At 55.7% G+C, this 19,877-nt stretch overlaps 1 protein-coding gene across 2 annotated transcripts in view; it reads right to left on the bottom strand.

Annotated features, from left to right (window-relative positions):
- The window catches only part of DISP3 (dispatched RND transporter family member 3), a 546,610-nt gene that overhangs the window by 276,902 nt on the left and 249,831 nt on the right, over positions 1-19,877 (bottom strand). The window lies entirely within an intron of this gene.

The following is a 19,877-nucleotide window of genomic DNA, read 5'->3' as shown; positions in this document are numbered from 1 at the left end:
CATTTCCTCACACGCTGCTTACTTCCCGTCACTAAGGGACACACACGCATTTCCCCACACGCTGCTTATTTCCCGTCACAAGGGGACACACCCGCATTTCCCCACACGCGGCTTACTTCCCATCACTAAAGGACACACCCGCTTCTCCCCACACTCGGCTTACTTCCCGTCACTAAGGGACACACCCGATTTTCCCCACACGTGGCTTACTTCCCGTCACTAAGGGACACACCTGCTTTTCCCCACACACGGCTTACTTCCCGTCACTAGAGAATGCACCCTCATTTCACCACATGCGGCTTACTTCTCGTCACTAAGGACACACCCGCATTTCCCCACACGCGGCTTACTTCCCGTCAATAAGGGACGCACCCGCATTTCCCCACACGCTGCTTACTTCCCATCACTAAAGACACACCCGCATTTCCCCACACGCGGCTTACTTCCCGTCACTACGGGCACACCCGCATTTCCCCACATGCGGCTTACTTCCCGTCACTAAGGACACACCCGCATTTCCTTACACGCGGCTTACTTCCCGTCATTAAGGACACATTCGCATTTCCCCACACGCGGCTTAATACCTGTCACTAAGGACACACCCGCATTTCCCCACACGCGGCTTACTTCCCTCACTGAGGGACACACCCGCATTTCCCCATACGCTGCTTATTTCCCGTCACTAGGGGATACACCCGCATTTCCCCACACGCGGCTTACTTCCCGTCACTGAGGAACACACCTGCTTTTCCACACACGCGGCTTACTTCCCGTCACTAAGGGACACACCCGCTTTTCCCCACACGCGGCTTACTTCCCGTCACTAAAGAATACACCCGCATTTCCCCACATGCGGCATACTTCTTATCACTTAGGACACGCCCGCTTTTCCCCACGCGCGGTTTACTTCCCATCACTAAGGGACACACCCGCATTTCCCCACACGCGGCTTACTTCCCGTCACTAAGGACACACCCGTATTTCCCCACATGCGGCTCACTTCCCGTAACTAAGGGTCACACCCACATTTCCCCACACGTGGCTTACTTCCCATCACTAAGGGACACACCCGCATTTCCCCACACGCGGCTTACTTCCCATCACTAAGGGACAAACCCGCATTTCCCCACATGCGGCTTACTTCCCGTCACTAAGGACACACCCACATTTCCCCACACGCGGCTTACTTCCCGTCATTAAGGACACATTCGCATTTCCCCACACGCGGCTTACTACCTGTCACTAAGGACACACCCGCACTTCCCCACACGCGGCTTACTTCCCTCACTAAGGGACACACCCGCATTTCCCCACACGCGGCTTACTTCCCGTCACTGAGGGACACACCTGCATTTCCCCACACGCTGCTTATTTCCCGTCACTAGGGGATACACCCGCATTTCCCCACACGCGGCTTACTTCCCGTCACTGAGGAACACACCTGCTTTTCCCCACACGCGGCTTACTTCCCGTCACTAAGGGACACACTCGCTTTTCCCCACACGCGGCTTACTTCCCGTCACTAAAGAATGCACCCGCATTTCCCCACATGCGGCATACTTCTTATCACTTAGGAAACGCCCGCTTTTCCCCACACGCGGCTTACTTCCCGTCACTAAGGACACACCCGTATTTCCCCACATGCGGCTCACTTCCCGTAACTAAGGGTCACACCCACATTTCCCCACACGTGGCTTACTTCCCATCACTAAGGGACACACCCGCATTTCCCCACACGCGGCTTACTTCCCATCACTAAGGGACAAACCCGCATTTCCCCACATGCGGCTTACTTCCCGTCACTAAGGGACACACCCGCATTTCCCCACATGCGGCTTACTTCCCGTCACTAAGGACACGACCGCATTTCCCCACATGCGGCTTACTTCCTGTCACTAAAGGACACACCCGCATTTCCCCACACGCGGCTTACTTCCTGTCACTAAGGGACACACCCGCATTTCCCCGCAAGCGGCTTACTTCCTGTCACTAAGGGACACACCCGCATTTCCCCACATGCGGCTTACTACCTGTCACTAAAGGACACACCCGCATTTCCCCACACGCAGCTTACTTCCCGTCACTAAGGACACACCCGCATTTCCACTCACGCGGCTTACTTCCCGTCACTAAGGACACACCCGCATTTCCCCACACGCAGCTTACTTCCTGTCACTAAGGGACGCATTTCCCCACACGCAGCTTACTTCCCGTCACTAAGGACACACCCGCATTTCCCCACACGCAACTTACTTCCTGTCACTAAGGGACGCATTTCCCCACACGCGGATTACTTCCAGTCACTAAAGGACACATCCGCATTTCCCCGCACGTGGCTTACTTCCCGCCACTAAGGACACACCCGCATTTCCCCACACGCAGCTTACTTCCCGTCACTAAGGACACACCCGCATTTCCCCACACGCAGATTACTTCCCGTCACTAAGGACACACCCGCATTTCCCCACACGCGGCTTAATTCCCGCCACTAAGGACACACCCGCATTTCCCCACACGCAGATTACTTCCTGTCACTAAGGGACGCATTTCCCCACACGCGGCTTACTTCCTGTCACTAAGGGACGCATTTCCCCACACGTGGCTTACTTCCCATCACTAAGGAACACACCCGCATTTCCCCACACGCGGCTTACTTCCCATCACTAAGGGACACACCCGCATTTCCCCACACGCGGCTTACTTCCCATCACTAAGGGACACACCCGCATTTCCCCACACGCGGCTTACTTCTCCTCACTAAGGGACACACCCGCATTTCCCCACACGCAGCTTACTTCCCGTCACTAAGGGACACACCCGCATTTCCTCACACGCTGCTTACTTCCCGTCACTAAGGGACACACACGCATTTCCCCACACGCTGCTTATTTCCCGTCACTAGGGGACACACCCGCATTTCCCCACACGCGGCTTACTTCCCATCACTAAAGGACACACCCGCTTCTCCCCACACGCGGCTTACTTCCCGTCACTAAGGGACACACCCGATTTTCCCCACACGTGGCTTACTTCCCGTCACTAAGGGACACACCTGCTTTTCCCCACACACGGCTTACTTCCCGTCACTAGAGAATGCACCCTCATTTCACCACATGCGGCTTACTTCTCGTCACTAAGGACACACCCGCATTTCCCCACACGCGGCTTACTTCCCGTCAATAAGGGACGCACCCGCATTTCCCCACACGCTGCTTACTTCCCGTCACTAAAGACACACCCGCATTTCCCCACACGCGGCTTACTTCCCGTCACTACGGGCACACCCGCATTTCCCCACATGCGGCTTACTTCCCGTCACTAAGGACACACCCGCATTTCCTTACACGCGGCTTACTTCCCGTCATTAAGGACACATTCGCATTTCCCCACACGCGGCTTAATACCTGTCACTAAGGACACACCCGCATTTCCCCACACGCGGCTTACTTCCCTCACTGAGGGACACACCCGCATTTCCCCATACGCTGCTTATTTCCCGTCACTAGGGGATACACCCGCATTTCCCCACACGCGGCTTACTTCCCGTCACTGAGGAACACACCTGCTTTTCCACACACGCGGCTTACTTCCCGTCACTAAGGGACACACCCGCTTTTCCCCACACGCGGCTTACTTCCCGTCACTAAAGAATACACCCGCATTTCCCCACATGCGGCATACTTCTTATCACTTAGGACATGCCCACTTTTCCCCACGCGCGGTTTACTTCCCGTCACTAAGACACACACGCATTTCCCAAACGCGGCTTACTTCCCGTCACTAAGGACACACCCGTATTTCCCCACATGCGGCTCACTTCCCGTAACTAAGGGTCACACCCACATTTCCCCACACGTGGCTTACTTCTCCTCACTAAGGGACACACCCGCATTTCCCCACACGCAGCTTACTTCCCATCACTAAGGGACAAACCCGCATTTCCCCACATGCGGCTTACTTCCTGTCACTAAGGGACACACCCGCATTTCCCCGCAAGCGGCTTACTTCCTGTCACTAAGGGACACACCCGCATTTCCCCACATGCGGCTTACTGCCTGTCACTAAAGGACACACCCGCATTTCCCCACACGCAGCTTACTTCCCGTCACTAAGGACACACCCGCATTTCCACTCACGCGGCTTACTTCCCGTCACTAAGGACACACCCGCATTTCCCCACACGCAGCTTACTTCCTGTCACTAAGGGACGCATTTCCCCACACGCAGCTTACTTCCCGTCACTAAGGACACACCCGCATTTCCCCACACGCAACTTACTTCCTGTCACTAAGGGACGCATTTCCCCACACGCGGATTACTTCCAGTCACTAAAGGACACATCCGCATTTCCCCGCACGTGGCTTACTTCCCGCCACTAAGGACACACCCGCATTTCCCCACACGCAGCTTACTTCCCGTCACTAAGGACACACCCGCATTTCCCCACACGCAGATTACTTCCCGTCACTAAGGACACACCCGCATTTCCCCACACGCGGCTTAATTCCCGCCACTAAGGACACACCCGCATTTCCCCACACGCAGATTACTTCCTGTCACTAAGGGACGCATTTCCCCACACGCGGCTTACTTCCTGTCACTAAGGGACGCATTTCCCCACACGTGGCTTACTTCCCATCACTAAGGAACACACCCGCATTTCCCCACACGCGGCTTACTTCCCATCACTAAGGGACACACCCGCATTTCCCCACACGCGGCTTACTTCCCATCACTAAGGGACACACCCGCATTTCCCCACACGCGGCTTACTTCTCCTCACTAAGGGACACACCCGCATTTCCCCACACGCAGCTTACTTCCCGTCACTAAGGGACACACCCGCATTTCCTCACACGCTGCTTACTTCCCGTCACTAAGGGACACACACGCATTTCCCCACACGCTGCTTATTTCCCGTCACAAGGGGACACACCCGCATTTCCCCACACGCGGCTTACTTCCCATCACTAAAGGACACACCCGCTTCTCCCCACACGCGGCTTACTTCCCGTCACTAAGGGACACACCCGATTTTCCCCACACGTGGCTTACTTCCCGTCACTAAGGGACACACCTGTTTTTCCCCACACACGGCTTACTTCCCGTCACTAGAGAATGCACCCTCATTTCACCACATGCGGCTTACTTCTCGTCACTAAGGACACACCCGCATTTCCCCACACGCGGCTTACTTCCCGTCAATAAGGGACGCACCCGCATTTCCCCACACGCTGCTTACTTCCCATCACTAAAGACACACCCGCATTTCCCCACACGCGGCTTACTTCCCGTCACTACGGGCACACCCGCATTTCCCCACATGCGGCTTACTTCCCGTCACTAAGGACACACCCGCATTTCCTTACACGCGGCTTACTTCCCGTCATTAAGGACACATTCGCATTTCCCCACACGCGGCTTAATACCTGTCACTAAGGACACACCCGCATTTCCCCACACGCGGCTTACTTCCCTCACTGAGGGACACACCCGCATTTCCCCATACGCTGCTTATTTCCCGTCACTAGGGGATACACCCGCATTTCCCCACACGCGGCTTACTTCCCGTCACTGAGGAACACACCTGCTTTTCCACACACGCGGCTTACTTCCCGTCACTAAGGGACACACCCGCTTTTCCCCACACGCGGCTTACTTCCCGTCACTAAAGAATACACCCGCATTTCCCCACATGCGGCATACTTCTTATCACTTAGGACACGCCCGCTTTTCCCCACGCGCGGTTTACTTCCCATCACTAAGGGACACACCCGCATTTCCCCACACGCGGCTTACTTCCCGTCACTAAGGACACACCCGTATTTCCCCACATGCGGCTCACTTCCCGTAACTAAGGGTCACACCCACATTTCCCCACACGTGGCTTACTTCCCATCACTAAGGGACACACCCGCATTTCCCCACACGCGGCTTACTTCCCATCACTAAGGGACAAACCCGCATTTCCCCACATGCGGCTTACTTCCCGTCACTAAGGACACACCCACATTTCCCCACACGCGGCTTACTTCCCGTCATTAAGGACACATTCGCATTTCCCCACACGCGGCTTACTACCTGTCACTAAGGACACACCCGCACTTCCCCACACGCGGCTTACTTCCCTCACTAAGGGACACACCCGCATTTCCCCACACGCGGCTTACTTCCCGTCACTGAGGGACACACCTGCATTTCCCCACACGCTGCTTATTTCCCGTCACTAGGGGATACACCCGCATTTCCCCACACGCGGCTTACTTCCCGTCACTGAGGAACACACCTGCTTTTCCCCACACGCGGCTTACTTCCCGTCACTAAGGGACACACTCGCTTTTCCCCACACGCGGCTTACTTCCCGTCACTAAAGAATGCACCCGCATTTCCCCACATGCGGCATACTTCTTATCACTTAGGAAACGCCCGCTTTTCCCCACACGCGGCTTACTTCCCGTCACTAAGGACACACCCGTATTTCCCCACATGCGGCTCACTTCCCGTAACTAAGGGTCACACCCACATTTCCCCACACGTGGCTTACTTCCCATCACTAAGGGACACACCCGCATTTCCCCACACGCGGCTTACTTCCCATCACTAAGGGACAAACCCGCATTTCCCCACATGCGGCTTACTTCCCGTCACTAAGGGACACACCCGCATTTCCCCACATGCGGCTTACTTCCCGTCACTAAGGACACGACCGCATTTCCCCACATGCGGCTTACTTCCTGTCACTAAAGGACACACCCGCATTTCCCCACACGCGGCTTACTTCCTGTCACTAAGGGACACACCCGCATTTCCCCGCAAGCGGCTTACTTCCTGTCACTAAGGGACACACCCGCATTTCCCCACATGCGGCTTACTACCTGTCACTAAAGGACACACCCGCATTTCCCCACACGCAGCTTACTTCCCGTCACTAAGGACACACCCGCATTTCCACTCACGCGGCTTACTTCCCGTCACTAAGGACACACCCGCATTTCCCCACACGCAGCTTACTTCCTGTCACTAAGGGACGCATTTCCCCACACGCAGCTTACTTCCCGTCACTAAGGACACACCCGCATTTCCCCACACGCAACTTACTTCCTGTCACTAAGGGACGCATTTCCCCACACGCGGATTACTTCCAGTCACTAAAGGACACATCCGCATTTCCCCGCACGTGGCTTACTTCCCGCCACTAAGGACACACCCGCATTTCCCCACACGCAGCTTACTTCCCGTCACTAAGGACACACCCGCATTTCCCCACACGCGGCTTAATTCCCGCCACTAAGGACACACCCGCATTTCCCCACACGCAGATTACTTCCTGTCACTAAGGGACGCATTTCCCCACACGCGGCTTACTTCCTGTCACTAAGGGACGCATTTCCCCACACGTGGCTTACTTCCCATCACTAAGGAACACACCCGCATTTCCCCACACGCGGCTTACTTCCCATCACTAAGGGACACACCCGCATTTCCCCACACGCGGCTTACTTCCCATCACTAAGGGACACACCCGCATTTCCCCACACGCGGCTTACTTCTCCTCACTAAGGGACACACCCGCATTTCCCCACACGCAGCTTACTTCCCGTCACTAAGGGACACACCCGCATTTCCTCACACGCTGCTTACTTCCCGTCACTAAGGGACACACACGCATTTCCCCACACGCTGCTTATTTCCCGTCACTAGGGGACACACCCGCATTTCCCCACACGCGGCTTACTTCCCATCACTAAAGGACACACCCGCTTCTCCCCACACGCGGCTTACTTCCCGTCACTAAGGGACACACCCGATTTTCCCCACACGTGGCTTACTTCCCGTCACTAAGGGACACACCTGCTTTTCCCCACACACGGCTTACTTCCCGTCACTAGAGAATGCACCCTCATTTCACCACATGCGGCTTACTTCTCGTCACTAAGGACACACCCGCATTTCCCCACACGCGGCTTACTTCCCGTCAATAAGGGACGCACCCGCATTTCCCCACACGCTGCTTACTTCCCGTCACTAAAGACACACCCGCATTTCCCCACACGCGGCTTACTTCCCGTCACTACGGGCACACCCGCATTTCCCCACATGCGGCTTACTTCCCGTCACTAAGGACACACCCGCATTTCCTTACACGCGGCTTACTTCCCGTCATTAAGGACACATTCGCATTTCCCCACACGCGGCTTAATACCTGTCACTAAGGACACACCCGCATTTCCCCACACGCGGCTTACTTCCCTCACTGAGGGACACACCCGCATTTCCCCATACGCTGCTTATTTCCCGTCACTAGGGGATACACCCGCATTTCCCCACACGCGGCTTACTTCCCGTCACTGAGGAACACACCTGCTTTTCCACACACGCGGCTTACTTCCCGTCACTAAGGGACACACCCGCTTTTCCCCACACGCGGCTTACTTCCCGTCACTAAAGAATACACCCGCATTTCCCCACATGCGGCATACTTCTTATCACTTAGGACATGCCCGCTTTTCCCCACGCGCGGTTTACTTCCCGTCACTAAGACACACACGCATTTCCCAAACGCGGCTTACTTCCCGTCACTAAGGACACACCCGTATTTCCCCACATGCGGCTCACTTCCCGTAACTAAGGGTCACACCCACATTTCCCCACACGTGGCTTACTTCCCATCACTAAGGGACACACCCGCATTTCCCCACACGCGGCTTACTTCCCATCACTAAGGGACAAACCCGCATTTCCCCACATGCGGCTTACTTCCTGTCACTAAGGGACACACCCGCATTTCCCCGCAAGCGGCTTACTTCCTGTCACTAAGGGACACACCCGCATTTCCCCGCACGAGGCTTACTTCCCATCACTAAGGGACACACCCGCATTTCCCCACATGCGGCTTACTACCTGTCACTAAAGGACACACCCGTATTTCCCCACACGCGGCTTACTTCCCTTCACTAAGGACGCACCCGCATTTCCCCACACGCGGCTTACTTCCCGCCACTAAGGACACACCCGCATTTCCCCACACGCAGCTTACTTCCCGTCACTAAGGACACACCCGCATTTCCCCACACGCAGCTTACTTCCCGTCACTAAGGACGCACCCGCATTTCCCCACACGCGGCTTACTTCCCACCACTAAGGACACACCCGCATTTCCCCACACGCAGCTTACTTCCCGTCACTAAGGACACACCCGCATTTCCCCTCACGCGGCTTACTTCCCGTCACTAAGGACACACCCGCATTTCCCCACACGCAGCTTACTTCCTGTCACTAAGGGACGCATTTCCCCACACGCAGCTTACTTCCCGTCACTAAGGACACACCCGCATTTCCCCACACGCAGCTTACTTCCAGTCACTAAGGGACGCATTTCCCCACTCGCGGCTTACTTCCAGTCACTAAAGGACACACCCGCATTTCCCCGCACGTGGCTTACTTCCCGCCACTAAGGACACACCCGCATTTCCCCACACGCAGCTTACTTCCCATCACTAAGGACACACCCGCATTTCCCCACACGCAGATTACTTCCTGTCACTAAGGACACACCCGCATTTCCCCACACGCGGCTTAATTCCCGCCACTAAGGACACACCCACATTTCCCCACACGCAGATTACTTCCTGTCACTAAGGGACGCATTTCCCCACACGCGGCTTACTTCCTGTCACTAAGGGACGCATTTCCCCACACGTGGCTTTCTTCCCATCACTAAGGGACACACCCACATTTCCCCACACGCGGCTTACTTCCCATCACTAAGGGACACACCCGCATTTCCCCACACGCGGCTTACTTCCCATCACTAAGGGACACACCCGCATTTCCCCACACGCGGCTTACTTCTCGTCACTAAGGGACACACCCGCATTTCCCCACACGCAGCTTACTTCCCGTCACTAAGGGACACACCCGCATTTCCTCACACGCTGCTTACTTCCCGTCACTAAGGGACACACACGCATTTCCCCACACGCTGCTTATTTCCCGTCACTAGGGGACACACCCACATTTCCCCACACGCGGCTTACTTCCCATCACTAAAGGACACACCCGCTTCTCCCCACACGCGGCTTACTTCCCGTCACTAAGGGACACACCCGCTATTCCCCACATGCGGCTTACTTCCAGTCACTAAGGGACACACCCGCTTTTCCCCACACACGGCTTACTTCCCGTCACTAGAGAATGCACCCTCATTTCACCACATGCGGCTTACTTCTCGTCACTAAGGACACACCCGCATTTCCCCACACGCAGCTTACTTCCCGTCACTAAGGGACGCACCCGCATTTCCCCACACGCTGCTTACTTCCCATCACTAAGGACACACCCGCATTTCCCCACACGCATCTTACTTCCCGTCACTACGGACACACCCGCATTTCCCCACATGCGGCTTACTTCCCGTCACTAAGGACACACCCGCATTTCCTTAACGCGGCTTACTTCCCGTCATTAAGGACACATTCGCATTTCCCCACACGCGGCTTAATACCTGTCACTAAGGACACACCCGCATTTCCCCACACGCGGCTTACTTCCCGTCACTAAGGGACGCACCCGCATTTCCCCACACGCTGCTTACTTCCCATCACTACGGACACATCCGCATTTCCCCACATGCGGCTTACTTCCCGTCACTAAGGACACACCCGCATTTCCTTCCACGCCGCTTACTTCCCGTCATTAAGGACACATTCGCATTTCCCCACACGCGGCTTAATACCTGTCACTAAGGACACACCCGCATTTCCCCACACGCAGCTTACTTCCCTCACTAAGGGACACACCCGCATTTCCCCACACGCGGCTTACTTCCCGTCACTAAGGGACACTCCCGCATTTCCCCACACGCTGCTTATTTCCCGTCAGTAGGGGATATACCCGCATTTCTCCACACGCGGCTTACTTCCCATCACTGAGGAACACACCCGCATTTTCCCACACGCGGCTTACTTCCCGTCACTAAGGGACACACCTGCTTTTCCCCACACACGGCTTACTTCCCGTCACTAAGGGACACACCCGCTTTTCCCCACACGCGGCTTACTTCCCTTCACTAAAGAATACACCCGCATTTCCCCACATGCGGCATACTTCTTATCACTTAGGACACGCCCCGCTTTTCCCCACGCGCGGTTTACTGCCCGTCACTAAGGGACACACCCGCATTTCCCCACACGCGGCTTACTTCCCGTCACTAAAGACACACCCGTATTTCCCCACATGCGGCTTACTTCCCGTAACTAAGGGTCACACCCACATTTCCCCACGTGTGGCTTACTTCCCATCACTAAGGGACACACCAGCATTTCCCCACACGCGGCTTACTTCCCATCACTAAGGGACAAACCCGCATTTCCCCACATGCGGTTTACTTCCCGTCACTAAGGGACAAACCCGCATTTCCCCACACGCAGCTTACTTCCGTCACTAAGGACACACCCGCATTTCCACGCACGCGGCTTACTACCTGTCACTAAGGACACACCCGCATTTCCCCAAACGCAGCTTACTTCCTGTCACTAAGGGACGCATTTCCCCACACGCAGCTTACTTCCCGTCACTAAGGACACACCCGCATTTCCCCACACGCAGCTTACTTTCTGTCACTAAGGGACGCATTTCCCCACACGCGGCTTACATCCAGTCACTAAAGGACACACCCGCATTTACCCGCACGTGGCTTACTTCCCGCCACTAAGGACACACCCGCATTTCCCCACACGCAGCTTACTTCCCGTCACTAAGGACACACCCGCATTTCCCCACACGCAGATTACTTCCCGTCACTAAGGGACACACCCGCATTTCCCCACACGCGGCTTACTTCCCGCCACTAAGGACACACCCGCATTTCCCCACACGCAGATTACTTCCTGTCACTAAGGGACGCATTTCCCCACACGTGGCTTACTTCCCATCACTAAGGGACATACCCGCATTTCCCCACACGCGGCTTACTTCCCATCACTAGAGAACGCACCCTCATTTCACCACACGCGGCTTACTTCCCATCACTAAGGGACGTACCCGCATTTCCCCACACGCTGCTTACTTCCCGTCACTAAGGACACACCCGCATTTCCCCACATGCGGTTTACTTCCCGTCACTAAGGGACACACCCGCATTTCCCCATATGCGGCTTACTTCCCGTCACTAAGGACACGCCCGCATTTCCCCACACGAGGCTTACTTCCTGTCACTAAGGGACACACCCGCATTTCCCCGCACGAGGCTTACTTCCCATCACTAAAGGACGCGCCCGCATTTCCCCACACGTGGCTAACTTCCCGTCACTAAGGGACACACCCGCATTTTCCCGCATACGGCTTACTTCCTGTCACTAAGGGACACACCCGCATTTACCCGCACGAGGCTTACTTCCCATCACTAAAGGACACGCCCGCATTTCCCCACACGTGGCTTACTTCCCGTCACTAAGGGACACACCCGCATTTCCCCACACGCGGCTTACTTCCTGTCACTAAGGATACACCCGCATTTCCCCGCAAGCGGCTTACTTCCTGTCACTAAGGGACACACCCGCATTTCCCCGCACGAGGCTTACTTCCCATCACTAAGGACGCACCCGCATTTCCTCACATGCTGCTTACTACCTGTCACTAAAGGACACACCCGTATTTCCCCACACGCGGCTTACTTCCCGTCACTAAGGACACACCCGCATTTCCTTCCACGCCGCTTACTTCCCGTCATTAAGGACACATTCGCATTTCCCCACACGCGGCTTAATACCTGTCACTAAGGACACACCCGCATTTCCCCACACGCAGCTTACTTCCCTCACTAAGGGACACACCCGCATTTCCCCACACGCGGCTTACTTCCCGTCACTAAGGGACACTCCCGCATTTCCCCACACGCTGCTTATTTCCCGTCAGTAGGGGATATACCCGCATTTCTCCACACGCGGCTTACTTCCCGTCACTGAGGAACACACCCGCATTTTCCCACACGCGGCTTACTTCCCGTCACTAAGGGACACACCTGCTTTTCCCCACACACGGCTTACTTCCCGTCACTAAGGGACACACCCGCTTTTCCCCACACGCGGCTTACTTCCCTTCACTAAAGAATACACCCGCATTTCCCCACATGCGGCATACTTCTTATCACTTAGGACACGCCCGCTTTTCCCCACGCGCGGTTTACTGCCCGTCACTAAGGGACACACCCGCATTTCCCCACACGCGGCTTACTTCCCGTCACTAAAGACACACCCGTATTTCCCCACATGCGGCTTACTTCCCGTAACTAAGGGTCACACCCACATTTCCCCACGCGTGGCTTACTTCCCATCACTAAGGGACACACCAGCATTTCCCCACACGCGGCTTACTTCCCATCACTAAGGGACAAACCCGCATTTCCCCACATGCGGTTTACTTCCCGTCACTAAGGGACAAACCCGCATTTCCCCACACGCAGCTTACTTCCGTCACTAAGGACACACCCGCATTTCCACGCACGCGGCTTACTACCTGTCACTAAGGACACACCCGCATTTCCCCAAACGCAGCTTACTTCCTGTCACTAAGGGACGCATTTCCCCACACGCAGCTTACTTCCCGTCACTAAGGACACACCCGCATTTCCCCACACGCAGCTTACTTTCTGTCACTAAGGGACGCATTTCCCCACACGCGGCTTACTTCCAGTCACTAAAGGACACACCCGCATTTACCCGCACGTGGCTTACTTCCCGCCACTAAGGACACACCCGCATTTCCCCACACGCAGCTTACTTCCCGTCACTAAGGACACACCCGCATTTCCCCACACGCAGATTACTTCCCGTCACTAAGGGACACACCCGCATTTCCCCACACGCGGCTTACTTCCCGCCACTAAGGACACACCCGCATTTCCCCACACGCAGATTACTTCCTGTCACTAAGGGACGCATTTCCCCACACGTGGCTTACTTCCCATCACTAAGGGACATACCCGCATTTCCCCACACGCGGCTTACTTCCCATCACTAGAGAACGCACCCTCATTTCACCACACGCGGCTTACTTCCCATCACTAAGGGACGTACCCGCATTTCCCCACACGCTGCTTACTTCCCGTCACTAAGGACACACCCGCATTTCCCCACATGCGGTTTACTTCCCGTCACTAAGGGACACACCCGCATTTCCCCATATGCGGCTTACTTCCCGTCACTAAGGACACGCCCGCATTTCCCCACACGAGGCTTACTTCCTGTCACTAAGGGACACACCCGCATTTCCCCGCACGAGGCTTACTTCCCATCACTAAAGGACGCGCCCGCATTTCCCCACACGTGGCTAACTTCCCGTCACTAAGGGACACACCCGCATTTTCCCGCATACGGCTTACTTCCTGTCACTAAGGGACACACCCGCATTTACCCGCACGAGGCTTACTTCCCATCACTAAAGGACACGCCCGCATTTCCCCACACGTGGCTTACTTCCCGTCACTAAGGGACACACCCGCATTTCCCCACACGCGGCTTACTTCCTGTCACTAAGGATACACCCGCATTTCCCCGCAAGCGGCTTACTTCCTGTCACTAAGGGACACACCCGCATTTCCCCGCACGAGGCTTACTTCCCATCACTAAGGACGCACCCGCATTTCCTCACATGCTGCTTACTACCTGTCACTAAAGGACACACCCGTATTTCCCCACACGCGGCTTACTTCCCGTCACTAAGGACGCACCCGCATTTCCCCACACGCGGCTTACTTCCCGCCACTAAGGACACACCCGCATTTCCACACACGCAGCTTACTTCCCATCACTAAGGACACACCCGCATTTCCCCACACGCAGCTTACTTCCCATCACTAAGGACGCACCCGCATTTCCCCACACGCGGCTTACTTCCCGCCACTAAGGACACACCCGCATTTCCCCACACGCAGCTTACTTCCCGTCACTAAGGACACACCCGCATTTCCCAGCACGCGGCTTACTTCCCCCATCACTACGGGACACACCCGCATTTACCCACACGTGGCTTACTTCCCGTCACTAGAGAACGCACCCTCATTTCACCACACGCGGCTTACTTCCCATCACTAAGGGACGTACCCGCATTTCCCCACACGCTGCTTACTTCCCGTCACTAAGGACACACCCGCATTTCCCCACACGCGGCTTACTTCCCGTCACTACGGACACACCCGCATTTCCCCACACGCGGCTTACTTCCCGTCACTACGGACACACCCGCATTTCCCCACACGCGGCTTACTTCCCGTCACTACGGACACACCCGCATTTCCCCACACGCGGCTTACTTCCCGTCACTAAGGACACACCCGCATTTCCCCACACGCGGCTTACTTCCCGTCTTTAAGGACACATTCGCATTTCCCCACACGCGGCTTACTACCTGTCACTAAGGACACACCCGCACTTCCCCACACGCGGCTTACTTCCCTCACTAAGGGACACACCCGCATTTCCCCACACGCGGCTTACTTCCCGTCACTGAGGGACACACCTGCATTTCCCCACACGCTGCTTATTTCCCGTCACTAGGGGATACACCCGCATTTCCCCACACGCGGCTTACTTCCCGTCACTGAGGAACACACCTGCTTTTCCCCACACGCGGCTTACTTCCCGTCACTAAGGGACACACCCGCTTTTCCCCACACGCGGCTTACTTCCCGTCACTAAAGAATACACCCGCATTTCCCCACATGCGGCATACTTCTTATCACTTAGGACACACCCGCTTTTCCCCACACGCGGCTTACTTCCCGTCACTAAGGACACACCCGTATTTCCCCACATGCGGCTCACTTCCCGTAACTAAGGGTCACACCCACATTTCCCCACACGTGGCTTACTTCCCATCACTAAGGGACACACCCGCATTTCCCCACACGCGGCTTACTTCCCATCACTAAGGGACAAACCCGCATTTCCCCACATGCGGCTTACTTCCCGTCACTAAGGGACACACCCGCATTTCCCCACATGCGGCTTACTTCCCGTCACTATGGACACGACCGCATTTCCCCACATGCGGCTTACTTCCTGTCACTAAAGGACACACCCGCATTTCCCCACACGCGGCTTACTTCCTGTCACTAAGGGACACACCCGCATTTCCCCGCAAGCGGCTTACTTCCTGTCACTAAGGGACACACCCGCATTTCCCCACATGCGGCTTACTACCTGTCACTAAAGGACACACCCGCATTTCCCCACACGCAGCTTACTTCCCGTCACTAAGGACACACCCGCATTTCCACTCACGCGGCTTACTTCCCGTCACTAAGGACACACCCGCATTTCCCCACACGCAGCTTACTTCCTGTCACTAAGGGACGCATTTCCCCACACGCAGCTTACTTCCCGTCACTAAGGACACACCCGCATTTCCCCACACGCAACTTACTTCCTGTCACTAAGGGACGCATTTCCCCACACGCGGATTACTTCCAGTCACTAAAGGACACATCCGCATTTCCCCGCACGTGGCTTACTTCCCGCCACTAAGGACACACCCGCATTTCCCCACACGCAGCTTACTTCCCGTCACTAAGGACACACCCGCATTTCCCCACACGCAGATTACTTCCCGTCACTAAGGACACACCCGCATTTCACCACACGCGGCTTAATTCCCGCCACTAAGGACACACCCGCATTTCCCCACACGCAGATTACTTCCTGTCACTAAGGGACGCATTTCCCCACACGCGGCTTACTTCCTGTCACTAAGGGACGCATTTCCCCACACGTGGCTTACTTCCCATCACTAAGGAACACACCCGCATTTCCCCACACGCGGCTTACTTCCCATCACTAAGGGACACACCCGCATTTCCCCACACGCGGCTTACTTCCCATCACTAAGGGACACACCCGCATTTCCCCACACGCGGCTTACTTCTCCTCACTAAGGGACACACCCGCATTTCCCCACACGCAGCTTACTTCCCGTCACTAAGGGACACACCCGCATTTCCTCACACGCTGCTTACTTCCCGTCACTAAGGGACACACACGCATTTCCCCACACGCTGCTTATTTCCCGTCACTAGGGGACACACCCGCATTTCCCCACACGCGGCTTACTTCCCATCACTAAAGGACACACCCGCTTCTCCCCACACGCGGTCTTACTTCCCATCACTAAAGGACACACCCGATTTTCCCCACACGCGGCTTACTTCCCGTCACTAAGGGACACACCCGCTTTTCCCCACACACGGCTTACTTCCCGTCACTAGAGAATGCACCCTCATTTCACCACATGCGGCTTACTTCTCGTCACTAAGGACACACCCGCATTTCCCCACACGCGGCTTACTTCCCGTCAATAAGGGACGCACCCGCATTTCCCCACACGCTGCTTACTTCCCCTCACTAAAGACACACCCGCATTTCCCCACACGCGGCTTACTTCCCGTCACTACGGGCACACCCGCATTTCCCCACATGCGGCTTACTTCCCGTCACTAAGGACACACCCGCATTTCCTTACACGCGGCTTACTTCCCGTCATTAAGGACACATTCGCATTTCCCCACACGCGGCTTAATACCTGTCACTAAGGACACACCCGCATTTCCCCACACGCGGCTTACTTCCCTCACTAAGGGACATACCCGCATTTCCCCACACGCGGCTTACTTCCCGTCACTAAGGGACACACCCGCATTTTCCCACACGCTGCTTATTTCCCGTCACTAGGGGATACACCCGCATTTCTCCACACGCGGCTTACTTCCCGTCACTGAGGAACACACCCGCATTTTCCCACACGCGGCTTACTTCCCGTCACTAAGGGACACACCTGCTTTTCCCCACACACGGCTTACTTCCCGTCACTAAGGGACACACCCGCTTTTCCCCACACGCGGCTTACTTCCCTTCACTAAAGAATACACCTGCATTTCCCCACATGCGGCATACTTCTTATCACTTAGGACACGCCCGCTTTTCCCCACGCGCGGTTTACTGCCCGTCACTAAGGGACACACCCGCATTTCCCCACACGCGGCTTACTTCCCGTCACTGAGGACACACCCGTATTTCCCCACATGCGGCTTACTTCCCGTAACTAAGGGTCACACCCACATTTCCCCACACGTGGCTTACTTCCCATCACTAAGGGACACACCAGCATTTCCCCACACGCGGCTTACTTCCCATCACTAAGGGACAAACCCGCATTTCCCCACATGCGGTTTACTTCCCGTCACTAAGGGACACACCCGCATTTCCCCACATGCGGCTTACTTCCCGTCACTAAGGACACGCCCGCATTTCCCCACACGCGGCTTACTTCCTGTCACTAAGGGAACACCCGCATTTCCCCGCACGAGGCTTACTTCCCATCACTAAAGGACGCGCCCGCATTTCCCCACACGTGGCTTACTTCCCGTCACTAAGGGACACACCCGCATTTCCCCGCACGCGGCTTACTTCCTGTCACTAAGGGACACACCCGCATTTCCCCGCGCGTGGCTTACTTCCCATCACTAAAGGACACGCCCGCATTTCCCCACACGTGGCTTACTTCCCGTCACTAAAGGAAACACCCGCATTTCCCCGCAAGCGGCTTACTTCCTGTCACTAAGGGACACACCTGCATTTCCCCGCACGAGGCTTACTTCCCATCACTAAGGGACACACCCGCATTTCCCCACATGCGGCTTACTACCTGTCACTAAAGGACACACCCATATTTCCCCACACGCGGCTTACTTCCCGTCACTAAGGATGCACCCACATTTCCCCACACGCGGCTTACTTCCCGCCACTAAGGACACACCCGCATTTCCCCACACGCAGCTTACTTCCCGTCACTAAGGACATACCCATATTTCCCCACACGCGGCTTACTTCCCGCCACTAAGGACACACCCGCATTTCCCCACACGCAGCTTACTTCCTGTCACTAAGGACACACCCGCATTTCCCCACACGCAGCTTACTTCCCGTCACTAAGGACACACCCGCATTTCCCCACACGCGGCTTACTTCTCGCCACTAAGGACACACCCGCATTTCCCCACACGCAGCTTACTTCCCGTCACTAAGGACACACCCGCATTTCCCCGCACGCGGCTTACTTCCCGTCACTAAGGACACACCCGCATTTCCCCACACGCAGCTTACTTCCTGTCACTAAGGGACACACCCGCATTTCCCCGCACGCGGCTTACTTCCCGTCACTAAGGACACACCCGCATTTCCCCACACGCAGCTTACTTCCTGTCACTAAGGGACGCATTTCCCCACACGCGGCTTACTTCCAATCACTAAAGGACACACCCACATTTCCCCGCACGTGGCTTACTTCCCGTCACTAAGGACACACCCGCATTTCCCCGCATGCGGCTTACTTCCCGTCACTAAGGGACGCATTTCCCCACACGCGGCTTACTTCCAGTCACTAAAGGACACACCCGCATTTCCCCACACGCGGCTTACTTCCCGTCACTAAGGGACACACCCGCATTTCCCCACACGCGGCTTACTTCCCGCCACTAAGGACACACCCGCATTTCCCCACACGCAGATTACTTCCTGTCACTAAGGGACGCATTTCCCCACACGCAGATTACTTCCTGTCACTAAGGGACGCATTTCCCCACACGCGGCTTACTTCCAGTCACTAAAGGACACACCCGCATTTCCCCACACGCAGCTTACTTCCAGTCACTAAAGGACGCACCCGCATTTCCCCACACGCGGCTTACTTCCCGTCACTAAGGACACTTTATATCACCTTTATATTACAGGTGGTTGCAGAGAACAGTCGCCAACACTCGGTGGCGGTCACACCTGTAACCAGGATACTATCAGCGGTGACGAGGTGTGAAACGCTCACACATACAC

Source organism: Pseudophryne corroboree, assembly GCF_028390025.1.
Source record: "Pseudophryne corroboree isolate aPseCor3 chromosome 10 unlocalized genomic scaffold, aPseCor3.hap2 SUPER_10_unloc_4, whole genome shotgun sequence".
In the NCBI taxonomy this organism is placed as follows: domain Eukaryota; kingdom Metazoa; phylum Chordata; class Amphibia; order Anura; family Myobatrachidae; genus Pseudophryne; species Pseudophryne corroboree.
The sequence above is the reverse complement of the archived record's forward strand: the minus strand, read 5'-3'. Positions and strand labels throughout refer to the sequence as shown.